This window comes from Loxodonta africana, chromosome 11 (genome assembly GCF_030014295.1).
Source record: "Loxodonta africana isolate mLoxAfr1 chromosome 11, mLoxAfr1.hap2, whole genome shotgun sequence".
In the NCBI taxonomy this organism is placed as follows: Eukaryota; Metazoa; Chordata; class Mammalia; order Proboscidea; family Elephantidae; genus Loxodonta; species Loxodonta africana.
The window spans coordinates 697,735-704,468 of NC_087352.1; positions in this window are offsets into that span (position 1 = coordinate 697,735).

Consider the following 6,734-nt stretch of genomic DNA (forward strand, 5'->3'; position numbering starts at 1 on the left):
ATTTCTGCAGCTGGTTATGTGTTTGTAACTGGCATTTAGAACTACCTTCTTCCACTACATACTCCATATTCCCTTTGCCCTCAGCAAGTGCCTCAGCTGGTTGTGGTTCTTTGCCTGATGGGGTAACCCAAAATTTAATTCTTTAAGGATCTGGGCCATTAGTAGTCCTGTCTGAATTGGTTTGTTATGCTTTTCCATTGAGTTTAATCATAGGGCATGGTAATACTAAGAGACGCCCTAAGGGATCTCCTGTATTCCAGACATAGTCATCTTTACCTCCATTGTGTAATAACAGTCCAGTTTCCCGTTGGTAATCGGAATCAATCATACCAGCCAATGTGGTAAACCTGTTCTTTGCCTGTTGATTCAGAGGCATGAGGAGCCCAGCATGGCTGGGTGGCATCCTTAACATCCAGTACAATAGAAACTCCGGTGTGTTTCCTGGTAGGAGCATTCTTCCCTTTGGAACTAAGACCTCTGGACCATCAGAGCATAGGGTCACGGGGACAGGAAGCAAACATTTTGCAAGTGTGTCACTAGAGGTAATCGTGGTGCTGCTCGCATTTCCACCCCCCTTGATTTCTGGACCAGTGGAACCTGGCTGGCTGTGGGAGAAACAGCACCATCTACTTGATGCTGATTGAGAGCATATACAGTATCCTGGACATTACCCCATCTTTGCAAGGTATTTCCACCTAGCCGGCGCTGTAATTGAGTCTTTTTTTTTTTAATAATTTTTATTGAGCTTTAAGTGAACGTTTACAAATCAAGTCAGTCTGTCACATATAAGCTTATATACACCTTACTCCATACTCCCACTTACCCTCCCCCTAATGAGTCAGCCCTTCCAGTCTCTCCTTTCGTGACAATTTTGCCAGTTTCTAACCCTCTCTACCCTCCTATCTCCCCTCCAGACAGGAAATGCCAACACAGTCTCAAGTGTCCACCTGATACAAGTAGCTCACTCTTCATCAGCATCTCTCTCCAACCCATTGTCCAGTCCCTTCCATGTCTGATGAGTGTAATTGAGTCTTTAAAAGACCATTCTATCATTCTATGAAGCCAGCTGCTTCAGGATGATAGGGAACATGGTAAGATGAGTGAATTCCATGAACATAGCCCTATGGCCATACTTCGTTTGCTGTGATGTGAGTTTCCTGATCCGAGGCAATACTGTGAGGGATATCATGATGGTGGATAAAGCATTGTCTAAGTCCACAGATGGTAGTTTTGGCGGAAGGATTGTGTGCAGAGCAGGCAAATCCTTATCCAGAGTAAGTGTCTATATCAGTAAGAACAAAACGCTGTCCTTTTCGTAACAGAAGCAGTCCAAGGTAATCAACCTGCCACCAGGTTGCTGGCTGATAGGCTGGAGGAATGGTGCCATATTGGGGACTCAGTGTTGGTATCTGCTGCTGGCAGATTGGGAACTCAGCAGTGGCATTGGCCAAGTTGGCCTTGATGAGTGGAAGTCCATGTTGCTTAGCCCATGCATAACCCCATCCCTGCCACTCTGGCCACTTTGCTCATGAGCCCATTGGGCAATGACAAGAATGGCTGGGGAAAGGGGCTGACTGGTATCCACAGCACACGTTATCCTATCCCCTTGATGGTTAAGATCCTCCTCACTCAGGTTACTATTTGGTGATCTTTCACCTGAGACACATATCTTCACTTCTTTGGCCCATTCGAAGTGGTCTACCCACATACCTCTTCCCCATAACTCTTTGTCTCCAATTTTCCAATCATGTTCCTCCCAATTCCCTGACCATCCAGCCAAACCATTGCCCACAGCCCATGAATCAGTATATAATCACATATCTGGCCATTTCCGCTTCCACACAAAATCACCAGATGCACAGCTTGAAGTTCTGCCCTCTGGGAGGATGTCCCTTCACCACTGTCCTTCAGGGAATCCCAGAAGGTGGCTGCAGTGCTGCAGCTGTCTACTTTTTAATAGTGCCTACATATCACACAGAACCATCTGTAAACCAGGCACAAGTTTTCTCTTTTTCAGTCAACCAATCATAAGGAACTGCACAGGAAACCATAGGTGCAGGTGGAGAGGAGAGGTAATGGGACAAGAGTGGGGACCATGAGGATTTGGGCCACTTCCTCATATAATTAGTGCCTTCAGGGTCTGCTCGAGCCTGATCTCGTATATACCACTTCCGTTTGATGGAGTATTGCTGTGCACATCCAACTTTATGACTCTTTGAGTCAAACAACACCCAGTTCAGGCCACGTAGCAACTTGGTGGCTCACAGTTAAGCATTCAGTCTCTACTAAGGCCCAGTAACAAGCCCAAATCTGTTTCTCCAAAGGAGAGTAGTTATCTGGAGAGGATGGCAGGGCTTTGCTCCGAAACCCTGAGGATCTGAGCTGTGATTCACTAATAGGGTGCTGCCAAAGACTCCAAACAGCATGTCTATCCTCAACTGACACTTCAAGCATCATTGGATCAGCCAGGTCATATGGCCCAAGAGGCAGAGTCTTCTCTTGTCCTGTGCCCCACCCAAAACTATCAGCTTTTCAAGTCACTTGGTAAATAGGCTGGAGTGTAGCACACCTAAATGGGGGATATGCTACCTGTAAAATCCAAAGAGGCTCACCAGGCATTTTGCCTCATTTTTAGTTGTAGGAATGGCCAGATGCAACAACAACTACCTTCACCTTAGAAGGAATGTCTTGACATGTCCCACATCACTGAGCCCATAGAAACTTCACTGAGGTGAAAGGCACCTGGATTTTTGTCAGATTCATTTCCCACCCTCTGGCACACAAATGTCATACCAATAAGTCTAGAGTCATTGATACTTCTTCCTTACTAGGTCCAATCAGCATAATGTCAATATAATGGACCAGTGTCATGTCTTGTAGAAGGGAAAAGCAATCAAGGTCCTCTGGACTAAATATGACATAGGACAAGACAGTTGACATACCCCTGAGGGTAGGACAATGAAGGTCTATTGGTGGCCTTGCCAGCTGAGGCAAACTGCTTCTGATGGTCTTCAGGAAAAGGAATCAAGAAAAAGACATTTTCCAGATCAATAGCTGCCTACTAGATACCAGGAAATGTATTGATTTGCTCAAGCAGTGAATCTGCAGCTGCAACTGAAGTCACCACCTGATTAAGTTTACTGTAATCCACTGTCATTCCCCAGGATCCATCTCTTTTCTGCACAGGCAAATAGGTGAGCTGAATGGGGATGTGATGGGAGTCACCGTCCCTGCATCCTTCAAGTCCTCGATGGTGGCAGTAATCTCTGCAGTTCCTCCAGGAATGTGGTATTTCTTTTGTTTTACTATTTTCCCTAGATAGGGGCAGTTCTAATGGCTTTCCCTTGGCTTTTCCTACCATAATAGCCCTTACTCATTTGTCAGGGGTCCAGTGTGGGGTTTTGCCAGTTGCTGAGTACATCTACTCCAGTTATGCACTCTGGGACTGGGGAAATCACTACAGGGCTTGGGGACACACTGCACCTACTGTGAGACGGACATGAGCCAAGACTCCATTAATAACCTGACCTCTAAATGCCCCACTCTGACCATTGGGCCACAGTGACATTTCAGGTCTCCTGGAGTTAGTGTCAGTTCAGAGCCAGTGTCCAGTAATCCCTGAAATGCCTGGTTATTTCCTTTTCCCAATGAACAGTCACTCTCATAAAAGGCCATAAATTCCTTTGGGGAAAGATTAACATTATACATTTTTTGACAGTCTTTCCTCAGAGGGACCTGGCCTTCCCTTTTGTGCATCTGTAAACTGGCTCAAGCCTGAAAATTGAGAGGCCATGACTCTTTTGGCAGTTTAACTTAGACTGCCATTCACTTGACCTAAAATTCTTCTGCTTGAACAGATCAGTAAATATTTAGTAGGTTTCCCGTATTTCACTCCTAGGGACACAGTGACTAGCCAATATCATAAGTCCATGCAAGTCAGACTATTTGGAATACTGCTTTGACTCTTCTATCCATTATGGTAGCCACACCCACTTTGTTTTTGGCAATTAAGTGCCACCACTTGGCCTCTCCCACCCCAGGTGACCCAGTCACCCCCATTGTAGTTAGGTGTCCCAGTTCAGTGGGGGCAGTTTCCATGGTAATATCTGACCCACATAGAGAGCAATCACAGCAGTCTCTAAAAATGCTGGGGCTCCCTTCACAAATGTATTCCTCACAGTTGTTGTGGAAGTGTACTCTGGACACTCCCTGGGCGAGTCTGTGAGTCCAACTTGATGAATACATTCTGACATTCCAGTTTCCTTAAGGCTTTGGATAGCTTCTTCTACAGTATACCAAGGCAGTTCTGGCATTTCAACTTCATTTAGTGTAGGCCACCTCTTTCAGTCAACCAACCAAATGAACTATTATATCCTTTTCCAACCCCTTGAGCTGAAACATTGAATGAAGAATCTATGCATTTGGGCCCACGTCAATAAACTCAGACTGATCCAACTTTATGTTCCTTGTACCATTATCCCACACCCTTAATAGCCATTCCCACACATACTTCCCAGATTTGTTTGTACGCATTAGGAAAATCAAGTGGTTCTTTCAGAGTGTGGCATACCTCCTCATGGGTCATGCTTTGTACCTCACCTCTTGGGGCTCACTGGGACTTGAGTCTAGTCATAGGTCTAGAAGCAAAAATGGGTGGAAGGGTTGGGTCCTGGGAACCTTCGGTAATGTCTTGGCAAGGTTTCTGCCTCAGGTGATGCCTCAGGCAATGCCCCAGGTGATGGCTCAGGCAAGAACTCAGGGCTGAGTCAATCTGATCAGATGGGGGTGAAAGGGCTGATTTTACTAGCAAAGGTGATTTAGCAGACAAAGCTGGGTTAATTTCTTCAGAGGAGGTGGAAGGGCTCATTCTACTATCAACAGAATTTAGGGGCTTGATGTCCCAGTCATCATCCACATCTGCCCATGTATGTCCCCATTCCAATTTTCAGGATCCCATTCCTTTTTTTTTTTATCGTGCTTTAAGTGCAAGTTTACAAATCAAGTTAGCCTCTCACACAAAAACTTATATACACATTGCCACATACTCCCAATTACTCTCCCCCTAATAGGACAGCCCGCTCCCTCCCACCACTCTCTTTTCATGTCCATTTCGCCAGCTTCTAACACCCTCTACCCTCTCATCTCTCCTCCAGGCAAGAGATGCCAACATAGTCCCAAGCGTCCACCTGATCCAAGAGCCTCATTCCTCACCAGCATCCCTCTCCAACCCATTGTCCAGTCCAATCCATGTCTGAAGAGTTGGCTTCAGGAATGGTTCCTGTCCTGGGCCAACAGAAGGTCTGGGGGCCATGACCACAGGGGTCCTTCTAGTCTTAGACCATTAAGTCTGGTCTTTTTATGAGAATTTGGGTCTCCATCCCACTGCTCTCCTGTTCCCTCAGGGGTTCTCTGTTGTGTTCCCTGTCAGGGCAGTCATCGGTTGTAGCTGGGGACCATCTAGTTCTTCTGGTCTCAGGATGATGTAGTCTCTGGTTCATGTGTCCCTTTCTGTCTCTTGGGCTCATAATTCCCTTGTGTCCTTGGTGTTCTTCATTCTCCTTTGGTCCAGGTGGGTTGAGACTCATTGATGCATCTTAGATGGCCACTTGCTAGCGTTTAAGACCCCAGACACTACTCTTCAATGTGGGATGCAGAATGCTTTCTTAAGAGATTTTATTATGCCAATTGATTAGATGTCCCCTGAAACCATGGTCCCTAAACCCCTGCCCCTGCTACACTGGCCTTCGAAGCATTCAGTTTATTCAGGAAACTTCTCTGCTTTTGGTTTAGTCCAATTGTGCTGACCTCGCCTGTATTGTGTTGTCTTTCCCTTTACCTAAAATAGTTCTTATCTACTATCTAATTAGTGAAAAACCCTCTCCCACCCTCCCTCCCTCCCCCCTCTCGTAACCATCAAAGAATATTTTATTCTCTGTTTAAACTATTTCTCAAGTTCTTATAATCATGGTCTTATACAATATTTGTCCTTTTGCAACTAATTTCACTCAGCATAATGCCTTCCAGGTTCCTCCACGTTATGAAATGTTAAACAGATTCATCATTGTTCTTTATCAATGTGTAGAATTCCATTGTATGAATATACCATAATTTATTTATCCATTGATCCATTGATGGGCACCTTGGTTTCTTCCATCTTTTTGCTATTGTAAACAGTGCTGCAATGAACATGGGTGTGCACATATCTGTGTAAAGGCTCTTATTTCTCTAGGATATATTCCAAGGAGTGGGATTGCTGGATCGTATGGTTGTTCTATTTCTAGCTTTTTAAGGCAGCACCAAATCGATTTCCAAAGTGGTTGTATCTTCTAACTTTTCATGTTGTACATTTAATTCATTTATTAATAGTCCCTTGGTATTTATCTGTATGCCTACCGGGTGGAGCCGTGGTTGCACAGTGGTTAAACGTTTGGCTGCTAACCAAAATGTCAGCAGTTCGAATCCACCAGCTGCTGCCTGGAAATCCTATGGGACAGTTCTACTCTGTTCTATAAGGTCACTATGAGTCGGAATCAACTTGACGGCAATAGGCTTTGTTTTTTTAGGTACGCCTATTGGGCAACACATTTTTTCTGAATAAGATCTGGTTGCCAATCCTGAGGTTTTTCTACATAAAGTGCTCATTTCATTCATTTAAAAATAATTGACTCAACGGAAGTGGGTTTTTTTTTCTATCTCATTTTAATATTTTTCCGATTCTAGAAAAGAATGTCACT